This window comes from Musca autumnalis, unplaced genomic scaffold (assembly GCF_047663935.1).
Source record: "Musca autumnalis isolate F117 unplaced genomic scaffold, ASM4766393v1 scaffold_4, whole genome shotgun sequence".
Lineage (NCBI taxonomy): Eukaryota > Metazoa > Arthropoda > Insecta > Diptera > Muscidae > Musca > Musca autumnalis.
The window spans coordinates 209,190,742-209,214,026 of record NW_027411977.1 but is presented as its reverse complement, the minus strand read 5'-3'; the positions used below and the strand labels follow the sequence as shown (position 1 = coordinate 209,214,026).

Sequence of the window (23,285 nt, the reverse complement as noted above, 5' to 3'; positions counted from 1 at the left end):
TTATTCATTTTGTAAATAAGTCCGTTGTGCCAGACTCCGTCGAATGCAGCTTTTATGTCTAGTAGTACCATTCCAGTAGATAAGGATTTGATAAAATTACTTTTCACCATATTGTTTATTTTTAAAAGTGGGTGACATGTGTTATGTTGCCTTCGAAAACCAAACTGTTGTTTTGGCAAAACATTATTGTTGTCTATGTGATCGATTAGTAGCTCCTGAATGACCTTTTCGTATATTTTGCTTATACTGGATAATAAGCTAATAGGTCTATATGATTTAGGATCGTCAAAAGGTTTGTTTATTTTATGAATTGGAACAGTTTTTGAAAGTTTCCATTCTCGTGGAAAATAGCACATACGTAAACAGGCATTTAGAATGTTTGTTAAGTATATAATACCATTTCTGGGCAACATTTTTAAGCACTTGTTGCTTATGCCATCGATGCCAGGTGCTTTTTTGTTTTTTAATTTTTTAATTAAACTTGAAACTTTTCCTACTGAAGTGAATTTCAGGCTAGACGGTTCTGGTCGAGAGGAGTTTATGTCTTCCACGGTATTGTTAACCTCGCTTATAGTATTGGCTTCGCTCAGAGTTTCAGAAATGGTGTGATTACTGTGAAAGTTGTCCGCTAATATTTCACATTTTTCACCTTGAGTAAAATATGTTTGGTTGTTTGTCTTTAGTGCTGGTATGATATTAGACTTTTTTTTAATAACTTTTGATAATTTCCAAAAAGGAGATGATGATTTTTCAAGTTCAGTCGGCGTTTTGTTCCATTTTTTATTTCGAAGATTTGTCAATTCGGCATTTATCCTTCTATTGAGTAAGTTCATTAGCTGTCTATCACTAGTATCTCTAAAACGCTTCCAATTTCTTTTGTATATGTTTCTAAACTGGATCAATTCTTTTATATGTTGAGGAATATCATTAGCTGGACAACGAACTCTGCACTTTGGAACACTAACATCAATGGCTTCTTTAATCATTTCTGTGAAATGATTTATGACGTGGTCGATATTTGATTCAGAAGTGTCTTCTATTTGCCTCAGATCAGCTTTTCTGTTGATAAATGATTTGTAACGATGCCACTTAGCTTTGTTGAAATTGTAGTACGAGTTATCTAATAAATGGACATTATAGTTAATCTCTATTTTAATTGGAAGATGATCGGAAGCCAAGTTATTTAGAGTTTTTACCGAGCTTATAAATGTTGGCATATCGGTCAATAAGATATCTAGGGTGGAAGATTGTCTCCTTGGATCTGCGGGAATATAAGTGCATTCCTGCGGGAACATAACATTGAAAGCATTTGTTTGTAGCTTATCATACAATATATTACCCCAAACATTACTTCTTCGACAACCCCAATACTGATGCCTGCAGTTAAAGTCTCCAGCAAGAACAACATTCTTGACGTTGGTCAATTTATGGATATCCGACAGTAACTCTTGTTTTTTCTGGGTATCACGAACACCACCAGGGAAATAACAAGAAAAAATATTGACAACATTGTTATTGTAATAAACTTGAATTCCAATATTTTCAATAAGGGAAGTATTTATAGGCCTTAACATCTTATGACGAATATTTTTCCTTATTAAAATAGCAACACCTCCTCCTCTTCTATCTGCACGATCGTTGCGATAACACATGAAGGAATTGTGTCTTATTGAAATACTTGAATTTAACCAAGTTTCACTTAGAAGACAAATATCAATTTCATTTATATTTAGGAAGCTATATAGTTCTTGATGTTTATTGCGAATGCCTCTGGCATTCCAGGAAACTATTTTCAATGGTTTGATAAATTTAAAAATTTGAAGGCAATATCAGTTACCACTTCAAATTGTTCTTGTTTTGATTTGCAATTTTTTAATTTTGAAATCAATTCAAAGGTGATATTTTTCAGTTCTTCAACTGAAAATAAATTGTTTGTTTCCGTCTGTCTCCAATTAGACGTGTTATTTGTGTTAGGATATTCCTGATGTAATTTATTCGGAAAATTTTGTGCAATGTTTTGAAAAAGTGGGTAATTAGAATGCATTCGAGACTTTTTAGGCTTGAGCCTCTCCCTAAGTTCCAAGTATTTCATTCTACTGGGACATTCCAGGGAATTCGATTTATGTTCGCCTCCACAATTGGCACATTTTAAACGGGTTTCCTTACATTCAGCAGTTAAGTGGTTTCCTGCACAATTGGCACAAAAAGATTTAACTTTGCTCCTACTGGATCCATGTCCGAACATCTGACAATTATGACATTGTGTTAGTTTATGTTGGTTCGGTTTTTGATACTCCCAATTAACATTTAAATATCCAATTTTTGAGTGGAGTTCTCTCAATTCCTTCATTGTAACGGACTTCCGTTCGAAATAAACAACATAAATAACCTGTTCCTCATTATTTACCTTTCTAATAATGATTTTAACATCCAGACATTTTAATCCTTGTTCAATCAAAAGCTTTTTGACTATTTCAGGATCTCTCTTATCATACTTTAGCAGTATGGCCTTATAAGGTTTATCGTATTTTGTACCATACGTAAAAAATTCAAATTCGAATTGCGTTGATGCTTTTTCGCATATCAATTTGAAATCATCTTCCTTGGCACATAATAATTTAAGCCCAATTGATATCTTTTTAATTGAAAAATCGATAACTTTCAATACTCTGCACATTTCCAGTACTTGTTCAACTTTGCATTTAAGAAGAGTTATTGGTGGCACTCTCACCTTAGGTTTATTATCGTTATCGATAACAATTTCGTCACCTGCATTGGCATCTTCATTCTCATCATCAACCGTTTGAAGCGGGTGAAAATAATTCTGATTTTCTCCTCTCGGAGAATTAGACGTTTTAGTCTTTTTACTCATGGTAGAACCATGAGTAACGGAGTCTGCAACGCGAGACCGTTTAATGTTGTTGTTTTATTTTGATGAAAAAGAATAAATGTGTGTGCTTTGTTTGTTACTGTCACTTGCTAATGCGAAAAAACACGTCTTTACTTGAGTAGCAAATGATCTAAACTGACTATTACCCTTAATACCCCGGTTACACTTAATGGGTTTCTACACAGTATGTTTTATACTGTTACACTATGTTTACATTTACGAAATCCACTCGATTTCAACTGTCAATTCCATTGCTCAAACGTCAAATGAAATCCAATCGATTTCAGATGAGTTTTCATTTGACGTATTACACTATGTTTACATTTACGAAATCCACTCTATTTCATCTGTCAATTCCTTTGTGTATACGTCAAATGAAAACTCATTTGAAATCGATTGTATTTCATTTGACGTTTGAGCAATGGAATTGACAGTTGAAATCGAGTGGATTTCGTAAATGTAAACATAGTATTATGCATAGCAACTGTCACTGTTTTTTCGCCCATATGCAATAATTTCTTTTTCATTCGTTTTCTGTTGTTTTCGTTATTTATATTGTAAACAAACAAAACAGCGGTGTTCCTTTTGTTCTACAGACGGGAATAGAGCGCATTCTATTCGTAAAAAAAGGATATGTATACTCATATCACATTGATGGATTGAAATTGTTATATGGTTCACATCATAGCTTTGTTCCTTTACTTTTTAATGGTAAAAGAGAAAAGTGTAAAAATTGCTCAAAATTGCTCTCTTATGAACATTTTTACCAGAAAAGTAAAGGAACGGAAAAATGGTAGCTCTGTAGTGGGATTCTCTAACTCATTTTTTGAGTTAACGACAAAAATCGATAAAATTAAAACGCAAAATTATGAATGAAAAATTCAAATTAAAGTTGACAACATTCTTGCTATCGGTAGAACTTTGCGACTACTATTTATTCGTCGCTAACTTACCGACAAACATCGTTAATTACCGAAGTTATAAGCATTTTAATTTTACCGACATTTGTCGGTAACTCAAAAAATGAGTTAGAGAATCCCACTACTGGTAACAATGTCACAGTTTTTAATTTAGTTTTGTCAGCGTTCGACTTTTTCTTCTGTTTTTCGTCCATCTTTTTCTTAATTGTGAAATAATCGTCAAACAAAAGTCGAAAAATCAGTTCTACCTTTTTTTACCTGTAGAAATTTGTCTGGTAGCCTGTGGTAGAAGAGAAAGGCATAGGCGTACTCTCTCCTCTCTCACTCTCTTAAGAATTGCTGCCAGTTTTATCACTTTTTGGGGTTAAGGAACGATTTTCAGGTTAAAAATGGCAAAAATGGTAACCTCAGGTAAGTAAAGGAACACAGCTCATGTGTACAAAATTCAGATCTGTAAAAAGTGACAGTAGTTATGCATAAAACATACCGTGTAGAAACCATTTTAACCGGATTAACCCAGTGGGTTTGGGTTTCAAATGTCAATTCCACAGCGGAAACGTCAAATAAATCCCCATGAAGTGGGTTAACCCGACAAAAACTGAAATGTAACCGTACTATTACAGGTTGCTAGCAACTTAAAATCGCAATCAAGAAGGAAAATTTCAACTTATATTATCAGAAGCGCAATCAAGAAGGAAAATTTCAACTTATATTATCAGAAGCGTAATGTATGAATTCAAGGATCTATTCAAGAAGAATTCCATGTCAATTGGACAGTTATGTTTGGTTTACATTCGGCGTCTTTTCGTGATTTCGAAGGCGTTTCGTGATTTCGCGCAAAATCAAGCAAAATTTATCATGATTTCGCATACAAAAATGAAATCATCTCATTTCGTGATTTCAGCGAAATCAACATCGAAATCACAGTACACATGATATACGACCCTGTTTGTGACTGAAAAAGTACCAAAAGTTGCAACACTTTTCACGTATCACAATAAACAAGGTAGATGGTCAATTGCCGAAACAAAAAATTTTAGTATCAAAATTTGTAAACAATGTGAAAAAATATTAAATTACTTTGTTACAATGCAATTTTTCATTGTGTCCCGTACTTTTTTAATGGAAATGTTGGAAAAAAGAGCGAATTGTCAAAAATTGCTTCCCCATACAAATTTCTAAAAAAAATACTGGAACGGGAAAATGGCGGAAATTGCAAAAACTCCAGTAAAAATGTCAAAATCAACGTATCAACTATCGTATTTAGAAGATAATGAACATGTTGCTAGTTTCTACTATGCCAAAATTGTATGGCAGAAAACAGGAGAATAGGGTGTTATTCGGCGCTTTTTTTGGTTTAAAGAGTAGTGCAAGTTTTGCTAGATTTCTTAGTAAGGTAACGCATTTTTAGCACTAAACGGGAAAACTGCTGCAAGTAGTAATATTTTGCAAGTTCTGAACACAACTTTTATCTATCAATATTTTTTATTATGATGTCTCAACGATAAAATCATTTTTTATATTTTCATTTGTTAGTGCTATACACAATTAATACGATATATAGATAATTTTACGATAATTTTCGAAATAAAGTTGTAAAGTTCTATATTGTCATATTTTTGATGACTAATTCAATTTACAACAACTTGTTTTGAAAATTCATGTTCGATCAGCTGCGCCTATGCATCTACCTTGATTAGTGTGATATGTTTGAAATCAACAAAAAAATAAGTGTAAACACCGGGGTGTATTTCAGGATTTCGTGAAATCCAGTGGATTTTAGAGCGCAAGTATAAACTTGGCATTAAATTCTGTAAAATACGTACAAAACGAATAATATTATTATGTTCCCAGCAAAAAAAAAATTGGAAGTTGTGCAATTGGAGTTATGATTTCACAACGTCTTTCGATGTAGTCCAACAGAGTTCTGCACTCCGTTCGATACATTTTATAAGCAGTTGCTTTAGAGATCCCTACAAAACAAAAACGGTTAGTTTATCCCTACCCGTCGCTGCCGACATATATAATTTCTTCAAAAGAGACACAAGTGTGAATATATATCGAAGAATCTATATATATAAAAATGGTGTAAAAAATGTATAGTAATTCATAAAATGAGATTTCTGTAAAAATTTTTGTCAGTTATTCGTATTTTCGAGGAGAAGGTCTTTACGGAAGAAAATTTTGGAAAATCTCTCTGGAAAAGTCGGAAAATTGGAAAAATCGAAAATTGAGTTTTTGTATTAAATTTTATTCCTTAATAGCGAGACGAAGTTCGCCGGGTCCTCTAGTTTGTTATAAAATAGAAAAATACAAAATAAAGTTACGAACATTTTTGTGGTCATTTACGAGACGGACATTTTTAATGGGCTAGGTTGGAGTCGAAAGCTGAAATAGTGATGGGAAGGCAACATAAAAAATCTTAAAGATGTGAACAGAATGAAATACGCCGCTTTTTTGACGCTCAGTTTCATGTCAAAGATTAAAGACCAAGTACTACCTAATTCAAATGCTGCCTAATTCATTTGAATTAGGTAGTACTTGGCCTTTGCAATGAAATACGCCGCTTTATCACGCTCAGTTTTATGTAAAAGACTAAAGGCAAAGTACTACCTAATTCAAATTAATTGGGCAGCATTTGAATTAGGTAGTACTTGCCCTTTAATCTTTTACATTAAACTGAGCGTGAAAAAAGCGGCGTGTTTCATTCTGCTCACACCTTTATGGTCCCGGCACATACGGTCCGTTGTGCGTCGCATTACAACAACCACATGAGAACTTCAAGAACAAACTTGGCATCACTTATACATTTTTCATGTGGTTGTTGTTTTCAACGCACAACGGACCGTATGTATTTGTAGTCGAAGGTCACACTAAAATGGTTTCATTGAAACTATTAGGTATTTATAGATCGAGTCCCCCACTACAGCAGCTTTATGATATCACTCTACTGTGAAACTCGACCTAGGAACCCTTGTTTTCATGAAATTGTTTCAATTTAACACTCTAGTGTGATCTTCGACGTACCAATTGTTGCTGGAAGTCGTCTGTTAGCACAAAAATCCAGCAAAAGAGAGCGAATCGAGAGAGACTTTTTGACAGTTCTTTTACTAATGGGTACTTTACACGATATGTTTTTTACATATGAGTTGTCACTTCTCCCATACAAAATGTATATGCAGTGACAGCTCATATGTAAAAAACATATCGTGTAAAGTACACATAAGAGATTGCAAATTCTTGTTGGACAAATTTCTTTCAGCAAGCACTTGTAACTTCTTCTTCTTCCTAAAAACAATCATTCAGCTGTTTTTAATTATTCGGTGATTTATGCTTGTGAAAATTAAAAACAAATTTATTGTGGAAATAGCAAGCCTAAAGCTTGCCATTTCTGGTAAATGAATAAAAGAAAAAATACTACAAAGTTTCAATTTTTCTTTATTCTTCTACCAGTAACGACACTAAACTTTACTCAAGCGTTTTATGTGTTTTCAGTTTAATGTGTTGTTTTTTTGGAGAACAAAGTTGCAAAGTGTAAAAATTCCTTTTTTTGGGTTATTTGCTTTTTAATTTTTACAAAATACAACATTTATGCTTCCTTTATTTGCCGACAAATTGTTCTGTTTATGCAGGTCAGCTGATTGCTTGTAGGTTTTCGCTGGGAAGGTGTCTGTTTACTTTTTAAAATTTTCTAGCAAAAGGGAATAAAAACTCCTGAAGGCCTCGACACATAAGAAGCATGGCATTCTTGCTGAAGTCATATCTGATAAAAGACTAAAGAGACCTAGTTCGACCTAATAAAAAGATTTCAGAAACATATTTAAATTAGGTCGAACTTGGTCTTTAGTCATTTACCAGATATGACTTAAGCAAGAACGCCATGCTTCTTATGTGTCGATGCCTTTAAGGCCTGGGTACATAAGCTGCCTCGCCTGCTTGCCTTGCTTTCAGGCTTCATTTCTGACATAACAAAAATAAAAGAATAAAGCAGGCCGAGCCGATTTCGTACTATGTTGCCCTTTTCTCTTTTATTCTTTTATCAGAAGCAAGCTGGCGAGATAGCTATGTACTTACCCTTTACTCTCTGAGAAAGTTCTTACTGGGAAATTAATCAGACAGATCTATTTCTGGTAGAAGAATAAGGAAAAGTTGAAACTTGGCAGCACTTTGTTTTGTGTTTTCTTCAAATACAACACTGATTTACTGACACATACATAAATTTGTCGGCTGTCTCCCAGCTGTCTTTAATTTTTTCACAGACAGTAGGGTTAAAAATTTTTGACATTATTTGTAAAAATGTGTGAGATAATAATTGAAATGTGTTACAAACAAAACAACATGAACAAATTCAAAGTTGAAACTGTATACAATTACTTTACCCTGGGTTTACACCTGCCAGGACAGTTGACTTCATGTATTGATTGTCAAAATCCCAAAACTTGCCTTTGTGACGTAGCGTCCAGACAACTGCAAAAACAGTTGTAGAATTATTTCTTTTTGTTTCTCTTTCAAAGATTTGTTTTTTTTCCTGTTCATTTGTTTTCAACACATTTCAATTATTATCTCACTTATTTTTACAAAATATGTCAAAAATTTTTTAACCCGACTGTCTCTGAGAAAATGATGGACAGCTGGGAGATAGCCGACAAATGTATGTATGTGTTAGTAAATCAGAGTTGTATTTGCAGACAGACTGTCTTGTGTAAACGCCTAGTTAACGAGAAAACTAATAAAAATCATTAAAAAAAATGATATTTGCCCCAACAGGCAAAATTAAAAAAAAAAATACAATAAAAAAATAAAAAACCGGCTAATCCCGGCTGGGATTTGACCCCACATCCTTGCGTTTTAGAGTTCAAAGCCAAACTCATAACTTCAAAGGCAGCGCAAAAAAGCGTTTGTCATGAAGAAATACAATTCAACTGCCAAATATCCGTTATACTTGATTTACATTTACGAAACCCACTCGATTTCATCTGTCAATTCTTTTGTGTATACGTCAAATGAAAACTCATCTGAAATCGATTGGATTTCATTTGACGTTTGAGCAATGGAATTGACAGTTGAAATCGAGTGGATTTCGTAAATGTAAACATAGTATTATTGTATAAAAACACATTTGCATTTGAAAAACCAGAAGTTCTAGGTCATAGAAGCCATTCCACAGTCGATATGCCTTAAGAGGTGCCCATTTGTTAGTTGTCAATTTCATACAATATCTGTCAAATAAAAGACGTAGACTCCTAAAACACCTGTTTTAAGTGTAAGTGTAAAATGCGTTTTGGACGTAATTTCTGATAAAAGAGCTAGGGCATCATAGATCGATTTTTTTATTCTTTTATCAGAAATGACGACCAACTTTACTGAAACTTTGGATGTATTCACGACTTTAATCATATCCACAATTCGATTATTTGGAGGAACCTTGACATTAATTAATTTTGAATTTTTTAAAATACAGTAAAAACCAGGGTTATAGGCCGTTTATATATAACAAGGTTAACCCAGTGGGTCTGGGTTTCAAATGTCATTTCCATTGTATATACTTCAAACAAATCCTCATAAAGAAGGTTAACCCTGCAAAAAACTATAATATAAACGCCGTATTATATACATTTTCATCCTGTTTCTGTATGTCGAAAGAAGAATGTGTACGAAAGAAACACGTCCAAACTCTTTTGTGTTTTTTATATTTGTTTTTTGTTTTGGAGCAAAAACAAAAGTAAAATTATTTCGAAAACTAAAGTTCGGGCGTGTTTCATTCGCACACTTTCTTCTTTCGACATACAGAAACTGTCTGTTTATTCATCTAGAACCCTCCTTTCTTATACCACGATTTAAACTTTTTAGAAACTTCTGAACTCATTGCGAAAATTGCATGACATCCAATTTCTCTGTCAGCCAATTCACATTTGTAATTATAGCGTGTGAATCACCCTAAATGACAATCTCTTGCTCACTGAACATACACTTCACTCTGTTTTTCATTTCACTGAAACACCCTGTTACAATAAATCAAAATGTTGTAGCTACCTTTCAGAGGTGTTTGATTTTTGCAGTCAATCTAGTACGTGAAAAACTTGTATACAATGTTTTTTCCTCGTTATTGTGAAATGAAAAAATGTAAGTGAAAGAATAAAAACAATTGACCCCCCAAAAAGTGAACAATTTTAACAAATAATTTATTAAAAATAAAAGAAATAATTGAAAACAAAAGAAAAACCATAAAAATACCTAATAAACATTTGTAAGTTTGTATTTGTGAGTGCGCGAGTGAGCAAGCTAGCAAACGACGTTTTGCTGCTGCTTTTGTAAAGAGTGTATATAGAAAAAATAGTGTATTTTATAAAAGGTGTTTGTGCAAAAGACGAAAAGAAGAAGAGTTGTGCGGGGATATGAAAACCACCAATAATTAGTGCTTTTTTTCTGTTACAAGTGAATCAAAAAAGAACACAGACAAAAGGGAAAAATTAGCAGTAACGGCAGCATAACATATATTTAATTTCTTTGACAAGACCAAAAAATAATTGAACGAAAATACAAAATAATGCCAGATTGTAAAATGAGACATAGACAAGTAGTATAATTAAGGTGAGCGGGAGGACGGGGAATGTTTTTCTGACTCTGGCAAGAGACTAAATAGATGATGAGTAGATTAGATAGATGTCCGTTCTTTTTATAAAACGTAGGCATTCTTGCGATTTGCTAGTTCTATAGTAAACAAGTGCATATTTATTTCGGTGCAATTTTGGAAGGGGGACAAGCTTTCTGGGCTTTTATTGTACGTTTTTCTTTCATTGTTTCATAGTTTTAATTTGCTAATAATGTTCTGGCCCTAAAATTTCTTTTTTATAAAAGAAAATCTTATTTCATTTTTGTATATACTCAATTACATTTATATAGTATGTCGCTGTTGTATATACATACGCGGATATATATTGATAATATATGTATTTACATTCATAATACATTTGTATTCGTTTGTCGAGCAATGTGTGCAGAGAGATTGTGACGATGGTTTGTTGGTTTATGAAAAAGAAAAAAAGCGCAAGTATAGACGGAGGGACAGACGGACGCAAGGATAGACGACAGCACAGCACAGTAGTGGCAAGCAAGCAGTTAGACAGAAGAAGCAAACCATAAGAGATGGCAGCTTAATGATGGCTGTCCTCCTCACAGCTTTATGAACTTAATGGAATTATAATGTATAGCAAAAGATGAAAAAATACGAAAGTATGGAGCAAAGCAAATAACTGAAAAAATCTCAGTGTATTGTTTTTTTCTGTTTTCCTTTTTGTCCACAAATTCGTCGTGTGCGCTGTGCTTCCTCTTCTTCATTATCTCACTTGTCAAACGACACTTTCTGTACAATCTGGCAACACTGGATATGAGTAATAGCCCACAGCAAAAGGGAATCGCAAGAAAAGTTAGGTTAAATTACAACTCTGGATGTCAGCCAGACCAAAGTAGAATAGAGATGTGTATGCCATGAAAAAGAAGAAAAAGGAAACTAACCAACCAATGCCCACTTCCACTACCAAACTAAATGGATCTATCATCGTACATTATTTATTTCGTACCTTCGTCGTCTGTCGCGCCAACAATTCTTTCTTTTCTCTTACAATCCTGAAAATAATATTAAAAAAATAATAATGTATTTTTACAGTGAATTATAATGAAATACAAAATAAAACCCAGGCCAATTGATAAAAGTGAAGTGGATTTTCTATGGAAATTGAAAACATAGTTTTTTCATCATCACAGAAAAAAGTAAACCTGAAATACTGAGAATAGTAGTGACAAGTGAAATAGAGAAGAAAATCAAAATATAGCTAGAAAAAAGTGATCGAAATTACGCCTTAAGTTGTACAAAAAAAAAGGAAAACAAATTGTGTGTGTGAAGAATTTGTTCGGGTATAACACGTTAGCAAATGTAATTTGCTAAATGAAATTAAAACAAATGGCTTGAATTTTCAACATTTTATCAAAACAAACCGAAAATGGTAAGTTCCAAATCACAATTTTCACTACTCTTATAATGTACATGTTCAAAAAAATCTATCGCGCAATTTCGCAAGGAAATGTCTATAGTGAAAAGAGGTTAGGTCTTTAAAATTTTCCATTGGATATTCTTCTAGAAACACTTAGGAATTTTTGGAGTGGAACTTTTTCATCTTTTAATGATCTTTTCCTGGAGATATTTTCAAGTTTTTATACACTTCTTGCTTTCTATATGTATTTTTTTGCTCTGTTTTTTCTATTTTGTTTCCCAATTGACTTGTCAAAGTTCAGGCCGCCATATTGAATAAAAAAGTGTATGCTTCTTCTTCTTCGTTTTTGCTGTGTGCTTTGATATGTGGTTGGGAAAAAATTGGATTTTGATGAGGTGATTAAAGGTGTGGATTTATTAAAAATGTGTCCAAAACATGCCTAATCCAGTAAAGATTTTGATTTTTGCAACATCTTGGACAGCTTTCATGGGAAATAATTGCAATTTTCTTTTTTAGTTTGTGAAATTTAATTCTTGCAAAATTTTTCTTTTCCTCTTCTACGTTTTAACTTTACTCACTGCACCAAAACCAAATAGTAGCCATCTTTTCACATTTTTCTCGTTTCCTCTTTCAGAATATAATCTTTATTGGATTACAATATATGGTCATCTCTTTCTATTCTTTGTTAATATTTCACTGTGCACAGTATTCGTAAAGATGGCGTCCGTCTTTTTTGTGTGTGAAACTTTGTGTTGTGCAAATGTAAAGTAGAACATGATTGTATTTGCTTGGTTTTTTTAATTATAAAAATTACAATAAAAGGCTAAAGTTTTAATTATTTGTAATTATTAATTATTTTTACGAAAAAAAACTTGTACCTTTATAAATTTGTACATAAAACAATATGGCAACACAATACTTTGTTTTGCTTCACGCTCTCCCGCTCACACACATGTTGGCAAACGTGTTTATTTTTTGACATGCGCAGTGTTGCATTTTTGGCAAATGTATTTCTTCTTCTAGATATGGATTATATAGAATTTTATAGGCAAATTAGTTTTATTTGCTTGCAAATGAGACCAATTTTATATTAAATGGTATAAATAAGTGTGCAATGAAACATTATTCATAATTTTTGTGATAGTATGGGCCGAAAAAATTATAAATCTTGGCACTCATCAATAATTAACCTCATTCTTGTGTGTTGTGTTGGGGGGCTTTATGTGACCATCTCAATGTACAAATCAATTCTTCTTCTACTCAAAGAAAAATATTAAAATTTTATAATATACCCCCACCCGCCGCCTCCAATAAAACCTAAATTACCATAAGTTTTGTATTCTAGATTGCCAGAAAAAAAGCTAAGCCGTGTAAATGTTGGACAGACAGACACCCATCGGAGGAGCACCGCGGGCCGACCTATGGTTATTTCATTTTGTTTAATGTTTTGTGTGAATATTTAATCGCCTGATATTTATATGTTTTTCTCTTTTTAATAGAAGCAGCATATAAAGAATAGAATGGGTAGAGTGTGTGCAATTTTTTTGTGATGTTTGATCGAAAGCAAAAGTTGTAAAACTGGTTACTTTATTCTTCTGTTTCTCTATGTGAGTCGCGTATTTTTCTGCTTCTTTTTCTTCATTGTGTTTTGGGGGTTGCCAAATATTGGCAAAAATACATAATTTTTCCTGGAGTGGGGGAAAGAACAGGTTCGGCGCTAAAAAGAGGCATTGGCCCCACTCCTATTTCAACCCATCAAATATTTAAATCAACTATTTTGAGGTAATATTTAGCTTAATAGTTATTTTGAACCGATAATAAGTAAACTTTTTTTTTTTTGAATTTTGTAGGTACCTTTACATTTTTATTTCGAGGATTTACAAAAGTAATGAATAATATAACTAGAGATATGAACACCGATGACATACAAGTGGGACATGTTTAGCCCTACTTGCAAAAAAAAGTAATTCATGACTTCAACACTAGGAAAAATATCTTAACATTGTCCTCAATATATAGTAATGCTGGCAAATTTCCGTAGTATTAAGGACGGACCCCCCTGTGGATCTGTTTGACATGACTACCTTTCCAAGGGTCATATATAGATAGGTATATTTCAACAAAAACTTATAGTTACTAACTGGAGAGTGATTTTATAGCGTATCCTGTGCGGAATTTCAAGAGCTTTACAATGGTACCCTTGCCTTGGTTATCTTCCAAAACAATTATATAACATCAAGGGTGCTTGAGGAACTTTGAAGGCCCATATTTCGGGAAGTATGGACTTCCGTTCCCCACGGCAGAGGTTTCTTTCGTACCGGATTTACCCGAAATCATATTCTTTCGGCCAGCGCCTGCCAACCCAGCATCAAACCTATGCTTCTACGTAGGCTTCTATGCTACAACAACAACCAAATATAGGCATGGAAAAATTATCCTTGAGGGGGCCTTTAAATGGACTTGTTCCCAGATAGATAAAAACCAACATTAAAAAATATAATCGGCCTCATATTTTCAACACGTATGATATTGAAATTGCCGCTGCCAGCCTTGGACACTGAATGACAGGAGGAGTACTCATCGATATGAGAGAAGTCTCTTTGTTACCTTGGTTGTATTTTCTGCAGCTGGGTGCCACTGTTTTGCAATGGTATGCACCAGGCCAGGCAACGATAGCAAAAATACTCCTCAGTAATGTTGGCGAAATTTCTTGAGTATTTCAGCCATGTAAAACTTCTCAACAAGTGGTGTCTTCAGACACGCCGTTCGTGTTCGGCGACAAACAGTAGGTCACATATCATTGATATCAGAGAAGTCTCCCCTGTACCTTCTGGGATGTTTGTGGAACAATTATATGTTATTTCTTGTAGCAGAATGATCCCAGCAGTGTAAGATGAACTTAACAGACCCTTAAGACGGGATTAGACTAGACATCTATATTAATTATTTTATCGTTATTAAAAAGCAAAATAGTTATTAAATGCCTACACTAAAAAGATAAATACCAAGCAAAAAGTACAAGCATTAAACCGAGTGCCCACTTTCTTTGCTTTGTATTTCTATATGCCTAAGTAATTACAAAAGACCTACTACTGCCGATGTTTATAATAAATATTTAAATTAAAATAACACATGTAAATAAATTATACTACTTACAGCTGGGAGGAAAAAACGTCAACATTTAATTACAAAGTTATTGCTGCAAATTCTAATAGAATATAAAAGAACATTCAATTCTGTTAAAATAAGGCAAAAGTTTGCATCACAGCACATACTAAGCAGATAGGTATTTATCATCAAATAATGTGATGGTTTTGTGCCGGTTGCTGCGCCTGTATGCAGCTGACCTGATCAATTTATTGCCGCCGTTTGGGTCGGTCCAAGGCGAAGAGATGGGGACGAGAAACGGGGGATTTTATTTGTGCGACATAATAAACGCTCTCTTCTGTGGCATTTCATTTAACGACGACAATACGCGTTTATTTATTTTGATAATGTTCTATTTTGTGAAAGAATGGGCCACACTTGTGTTTATTAGTGGGGTAGGGTAGGGTCCAAAGCGGTAACGTTGGCGGTTCGCTTGTTGCTTGCCTTCGTTCGCATCACATCAAAATCAAATGAATAATACAAATTGCAGCCGTGTACCGTTTGATTTTGAATCTAACCGCACACACACAAACCGCGTATGCTGTTCTATTATGCTTGGTCGCTAGCGGCTACTCGCCGCGTCCAATATAACCAAAGATGATGTTGTCTTCTTGTCCATTTGTTTTCTTTTGAGGCTATGTTAGTTGTTGTTTACTGCCACCACATATTGCCGCTATGGTTGGTGTTGTGGTCGGTCACACATTCAATCATTCATGGATATAGTAATACGTAGCAGGTTATTTACACTCCGCTATATAATTTTCACCTCACTGTAATTTACTATGGAATGTTGTGAAGCTGTTTACTTCTATTGATTACTAGAATGTTTTATGTTTCTGGGCTTGGCTTGGTTCTCTTGGTTCTCTGATTTTAGTTGTATGTTTATTTCTTATCAATATTTATTTTCTGTATACCTACTACAAAATCTTATCAAACACAACCGTTTTACTTTTTTAATTTGTAATACTACCTTGGCTCTCTGACTTTTTTTTAAATTTTAATGCTGTAATTTTTCTTTCATTAATAGGTTTATATTTTGTTTAGGCAATAATTTTGTTCAATTTTCTGTTTCTTTTGATCTGATTATGGCAAATTTTTGGTTTCATCTCGAAAATTATTTATTTTTTTTATCATATTTTTCCAATTAGAACAAAGCAATGCATATTTATAGAAGATAGATGCATGAATTCGAACAACAAACAATTTTACAAAAGCAATAATGTTGTTATTGAAAATAAAATTTCAAAGAAAATATTGAATAAAGAGGTCCTTCTTAAAATGTTCTCAGGAAAAACATAAATACATATTTGAAAATCCTCTAAAATACAAATTTGAATCAAAATGTGAATAAAAAGCATTCAGAACTGTCGTAGCTCCTTTTTATAACACGTTTTGGAAGAATTATTTTATGGTACCAAATTTCGACGTTTCAAATTTCATGAGTAGAGCCTATTACATTTTGAAACCCCAATTTACAAAAAAGTAAAAGTACAGCTGATTGTCACTTCTACCTTCTATAAATATGCCTTGGAAAAACGATGATTTCCCAGAAACTTATGATGTGGCCAGACCGTTTTATAACACAAGCAACAGTCAATGTAAAGTGACCAGGCAATACTATAGATTTATGACAGCAAAGGCTATTAATTTAAAGTGATATGGCGTTACATTAATTCATAAAATGTAAGAGTATAATAGTACGTTTATACATAACCGGATTTAAGAAACCCACTGGGTTTCGAATGTCAATTACTCTATTATTTTACTTAATTATGTTTATGAGTAAAAGTACGTTTACATTGTACTAGATTTACAATGTTAATTCCATTGCATAAACATCAAATAAATGTCCATGAATGAAGTTAAACTCAATGTAAACATGCTAAAAGTTTGGCATGTGGAGCTAGTAAAAATGTAAATAAAGGACATGGCCACACACCAAATTCAATACAGGAAAGTCATTATAAGGCAGAGTTTCTGAGAAATTGGACATTTGGCCAAGTTACATTGTACTAGATTTAGTAAATCTAGTGGATTTATATTGTCAATTCCATTGCATAAACGTCTAATAAATTAAGGAAGTTAGCTCTTAAAAAAACTCAATATACACATGCTAAAAGTTTGGCATGTGGAATAGAGTTGTATAGTTCATGAACGAACTAGTTCAATTGAACGATTCATTGAAAAGAGCGTATGAACTAGATCAGTCGATATAGTTCACTATAGTTCAATAGCTCACTGAGCGTCGACCGAAAGATCCACAAAGAACGATCAACGAACGAACGATTCACAATCTAGTTCAGCATGTCATTCACATAAAGTGACGCGCCGTCCTCTGTGCTAAGTGACGCCTACGTAATGTAATGAGTTTTGTTTATGTTTTGAATCAATGTGGTGTCATCCCCCATTGTAATTAAAATAAATTTAACATAAAGAGCATTTTAAAAACATCGTATCCCAATATATCGAATCCATTACATATTCAATGTGCCTTATTTTGGATAGAAAAAAGTAAAAAGAAACATACATACAGTGATAATTTCTACAAACACACAACGTAAGATTTTTTTGCCGGCCACTTAACTGAAATTTTAATTACATTTTTTTTCGAAGGATGTTTTTTTCTAAACTTAATCTTTCTTTATGAATGGAATAAAAATATCTAAATGTAACATTTTGGTAGTTTAATTATACTATTGTAATGTTTGTTCCTATTTGATGTATGTATGTGTTTTCATCAAGAGAACGATTAAGAGCCCGTGAACGATTCTGATCCGAATGATTGAACTGGATACTGAACTATGAACTAGATTAATGAACTAGTTCAGTTAAAAGAGCTGAGCTATTGAACTAGATCTTTCAAATGAACTAGATTGTACAACTCTAATGTTTACATTGTATTAGATTTATAAAATCTAGTGGATTTATATTGACAATTCCATTGCATAAATGTTAAATAAATCTCCGTTATGGACGTTAACTTTAAAAAAACTCAATGTAAACATCCTAAAAGTTTGGCATGTGGAGCTAGTTAAAAAAGTAAATAAGGTGCATGACCACACACCAAATTTATGACAGGAAAGTCAAAAGGCAGATTTTCTGAGAAATTTGGCATGTGGCTAAAATCTCAATGGAACAAAGTGTTTATGAGTAATAGTAGGTTTACATTGTACCAGATTTAGTAAATCTACTGGATTTATATTGTCACAATTCCATTGCATAGGCGTCAAATAAATCTCCGTTAAGAAAGTTAACTCTGAAAAAACTCAATGCATGTGACAAAACAGATATGAAAATTAAAGCAACACGGCTACACATCAGATTTATGACTGGAAGTGGAAATGTATAAAAACGGCAAAGTATTACTTCACTTTTCCATATGCACATAAAAACAAAGCATTGATATTGAGAATTGATTTTTTTTCTAAGCTAATTTGACATTCTAGGTATGATTAGAAAATAAACTACTTACAAATTGCATGCCGACATTACTTTAATTTGTTAATATTAAATGTAAAAATATTCAATCAGGGCGACCATGAATATTTCCCTCGAAATTTTTCGCACGGAAGTTAAATAAATAAAAAGTGAAATTCTTTTAAAATCCAGATATTGAAACTTTCAAAACTACTAGAGTCACCTAATTATGGAATATTCTCGCCGAATCAAAAAATATTCCCTTTTTGGACATAAACACGGAAATAAAATTTTTTTAAATTGGTGAAGTAGAACAAATTTCGCACGGAATTTTTATTCACGATTGCCCCGAATGTGAATTAAAAAATATCTAATTTTTTTCTGGTTTCGTCATCCGTCATGTCGATGATATCCTCCAATGGCTTTAATCTTTTTATGAAAGTAAACACACTATTTTGCACTATGACATTTGCAAAGTATACTATTATATTTCCTTCCGCCTTTTATGTAGTAATCGTTGTGTTGTATTGTTCAATACAAAGGAATATATTTATACTATGGAAACGTATTATAACATTACACTGTACGGTGGTGTGTGTGTGCAGTGTCGCAAATATATAGGTATAAATCATTCAGAATATAACATATACGCCAGGATATAATATGTAAATATCTTAGAACTTAAATTTTAATAAATATTTAATATGGATTGGGTGGATGAAAAGAAATTATTAAATTAAAAATTTCATATTATTTTTTTTTTTGAAAGTTTTGCCTGTTAGTCCATATTTACATTAGGCAATTTTTCTTGGGGCAATTGTCAATTTGAAGGAGAGAGGGGTGGGGGATATGTTAACCCTTTGCTTCTCAGCATCTTCTGTCACCAAAAAACTGACAATTGTCGCAAGGAAAATTGCCAAATGTAAATATGGACTTAGGGCGAATATAATTTTAATATTAATATTTTTTTGGAATTGAGCTTTATATCATATTTGAAGAATTTTTATATATTGCTTAGTAAATTCGTGAAGGTTTAGAAGAAAGAGGGTGGTGAAAAGGAAAAAAATCTTTAAAACGTTGGTTTTTACAGAAGAATTGATTTGACGGTCGTCCGCCGAGTATGACTAGTTTCTTTTAAGAAATATAGTATGCAGAAAACACCCTTGCTTTTCATAGAAATATGTATTAATTGCTGAATTATCGATTTTAACAAAACTGATATTTATCTTAGACAAACTTGTCTGTGTTAATTTTTAAACAATGCATACAAACAAAACCTTGGTAAACTACAATGCACTTAGACCATTTAGAATTTTTATAAATGCTAGAACAAACGCGAACTTAAAGTGTAGATATGTATGTACCCAGCAATATTAATTGAACTTGTCTGATTCAGGATTAAGTAGTAATTTCACTGCTTCACTTCAAAGCATCCCACAGAGGAATATGACACGAACCCAGCCACAGGAATATGTGTATATTTTTTAGCCATGATTCATAATGGTTGAAAAATCTTGGATAAATTGTTTGCCACGTTTGGAAATATAGGTAGATGATTTTCCTAACACATTTCTTGAATGTTGGAAGGGGGGTTTCAATAGTAATAATCACAGTTTATACAGTTGGACACTAAGCCCACCTGATTGTTATGTTTGTTGTCAAAAACATTATTGTGATTTAAAATATAAAGAAACTCAAATCACAATAATATAAAATCTATTATGTTTGTTGTCAAAAGTTGTTAACAGAACTCTGAATGGCCGACCTTGGTAATAATTTTTTAAAATGTCTACCATGGTACAAATACACAGGTAGCCGCATCGGCAATTGTTGGTAACATAAGATGTCAAAATTTGACATCAATTCAAAGCAATTGACACATTATGTTACCATCAGCTGGCTTGATAATGCTACCTGTATTATTGTACCATGATGTCCACCCTTCTAAGCTAATTTGTGGTGTGGCCAGACCCATTTACAACAGCAATGTTTAAGAATTGAAGTGCCAAGGCAATATATCAAGTTTACAATATGATGAAGGGGGATTTTTAAGGGACATGGCGATACATTGGTTTTAAATAATGTGGTGAACATTTAATCCTATTTTACTATGATATAGCTAATCAACCTTGAAGTTTAATATAAAAATGCAACTGCCTCAACGAATATGAATACATTTTATATTTATACATCTACCTATATGTAATATATTAGATAAAGTTTGTGGCGGATATAAATTTTAGCCTTAGGTTAAAAATGATACATACAAATCTCTATACTATATAGGCTTGTTTCTCTTACATACGGTTATAATAGGTATGTAAGTAAGTATGTAACTCAACAAAATTGAAACTAATCAACGGCAACGAACGACAATGGCACAAACATCTATCCAACAACAACTAACCAACCAAACAACCAACAACAATTCAAACGTATTGTGGTTTTAGTTTGCTTTGACATTATTGTCATTGTTGTTGTTGTTGGTGGTGGTGTTCTCTGATATCGCGCGCCCGTAGTTTGTGAATAGATGACGACGACGAGTGCCAAGGCAAAATTAGTGCATTCACTTTTTGGGTGCATGGCGAACCCCACAAAATTCCCTTGCCTCCCCACCTCAAACAAAACAGACTGATGTAAAAAACAAAAACAGAAACTAAAAAAAGACATACACGATATACCGAAAACTAACGACAACAACGACTGACGACTGCTGGTGCTGCTAATTGCAATGCGAGCAAGCAGCTAGCTACTAACTACAACTACAAACACTAGTGGCAAAAAAAGAGGAGGCACACAGGAGGAAAAATAGAAACAGAAAGAATCACAAAAAAACACAAAATCACAGAGAAAGACAAATATTGCAAAAATGCACTTTATACACACCAAGATCTGTTGTACTTACATTTTTTTGCTTGCTTTTTGCTGCAAGTATACAATCTCGAAGAGGGACGGGCGGCTGGATTTGTGTGTTGTTTGTGCATAGAAGACCGAGTACAAATAAAAAAGTAAAAAGTAAAATAAGTACAAAACAAATAGAAAAAGTAGCAAGCAGTAAACTAGCCAACACTAAAAAACGGCGGTGGCGAGCGAAGACAACAACGATGAACAACAATGGGTAAAAGTGTTGGTAATTTGTGTATCTATTGGATGCCAATGTATTACAAACAGAATTGCATTAAGCTTATAGTATGTGTTACTTGCCCCACTCCCTTGCCTTCTCTACAGCGCTAGCAATGAGGTCTATTGTCCGGCCCACTAATATTCACTAGAGATGAGTGCTTCACTATTATATTGGCACACTACTCAATTCATATTTTTATTTAAGAAGAAAGTACTGCTTTGATTTTATGATAAAAGATCTTCAGTAAAAATGGAGCAAACAAAACGATGGAAATATGTATTTGATTCAAGTATTTGTTGTAATTGGGCATAAAGTTTCCAAAGTTTCGGATTAGTAACCTTTTTGTTGTAATTGAAGTCGTTAAATATTTGCGAAATAGCAAGGTATTGTGGTGCCAGACACTGAAAATAACACATGAAAATATTTTAGCTTTTAGGAGATAGCGGCGGTGAATGAGCTCCCTTTCTCCCTTCTTACCCATAAGCTCAAAACATTTTCATGAAAATTTTCATAGTCTGGTACAAGACGTAGATTTAACGCCGAATCCCTACAATAAACAATTTTGAAAGAATCTTTTATATTTTCCCAATTACACATCTTTTCTCAACTTTATTTCTATCACAAATATGGCAACACTAATAAAATTGCAAAATATATTTATAGCTTGTTTATATTAGCGACTTTTGTCGGGTTAGCCTCGTTTATGAAAGTTTTTTACATATACCCAATGAAATTGACCTTTTAAACCTACTGGATTTATTTTACTTATTTTTATTTTATTTATTCAATATCAATCGAAGAGCTTACAAAGCCTTTACTAAATCCAGTACATTGTAAACGTACTATAATCGTATGTTTACATTTAACCGAATTTTATAAACGCATTGGGTTTCAAATGTCAATTCCAACTTAAATCCACTGGATTTGCTAGACCCAGCATAGTGTAAAAAGTACTGTAACCCGACAAAAAGCTTTAAGATGGCGTTAGGTGACATTACACACAAAAAAACCAGAGATGCCAACTGTTCCGAGGTAAAAATAGCTACAGCACCATAGGTCTGTAGCGATTTTTACCTTAAAACAGTTGACATTCCTGCTTAAACAGTGGTTTTTGTACGTCAAAAATGACCACAAGTAGCGGGAAAACCACCAACATTACACCCGTGCCAAAAACCCCATTTATCTGTCTCTCTCAATTTGCGACTGTTTGTCATATGGCGCTTTACCGATAATAATAACGTGACCAAATGACGAAATATATAAAATATAACTAAACTTATGAACTTTATAAAACCGATGAAATTTGCAATGGTCTGTTATACCCCGGTTACACTTAACCGGATTAACCCAGTGGGTTTGGATTTCAAATGTCAATTCCATAGCACAAACGTCAAATAAATCCTCTCGAAGTGGGTTAACCCGGCAAAAAAATTGTTGAGATTACTCACTGTGTCCCCACATCTCTTTCTCGCACAACAGCTGTGTGGATTATTTGACATCTAAAGAAATTTGGCGGGTGGCTGGTTTACAGAACCGATAAACACTTTCAATATTCTTTAACTTTCGTAAAGAAACCCTTGTATTTTATCATCAGCAATTTGGTATAAATTTCTCAAAGGTCTGGCAACATCCAAAAATGCAAGGGCTCGTTAGATGACATTACACACTATAACCTAACCCCACACTATTGCAACCGTCAATCGACCGTTGTGCATTATTTGACATCTAGAGAAATCTGACGGCTGGCGATAATAATGATGATTGTGTTTGCATCCAAGCCTGTTGTGGCCCATCAT

At 33.3% G+C, this 23,285-nt stretch overlaps 1 protein-coding gene and 1 long non-coding RNA gene across 12 annotated transcripts in view; one reads left to right on the top strand and one right to left on the bottom strand.

Annotated features, from left to right (window-relative positions):
- Positions 1–9,789: 9,789 nt before the first annotated feature.
- upSET (SET domain-containing protein upSET) overlaps positions 9,790–23,285 on the top strand; it is a 46,459-nt gene continuing 32,963 nt past the window's right edge. For 3 of the 11 annotated variants that reach the window (XM_073983114.1, XM_073983112.1, XM_073983103.1), the window contains exons 1-2: positions 9,790–10,057; positions 11,477–11,813. The gene's annotated coding sequence lies outside the window, so the exon portion shown is untranslated. Of the gene's footprint in view, positions 10,402–10,503; positions 10,592–11,476; positions 11,814–23,285 lie in introns of those variants that run through there. The other 8 variants (XM_073983116.1, XM_073983111.1, XM_073983104.1 and 5 more) reach the window with 7 other exon arrangements.
- Positions 10,625–12,417, bottom strand: LOC141402236 (uncharacterized). Its single transcript, XR_012412570.1, has 2 exons — positions 12,241–12,417; positions 10,625–11,436 (listed from the first exon to the last, which is right to left on the bottom strand). It is a non-coding gene; the product is annotated as an uncharacterized lncRNA (long non-coding RNA).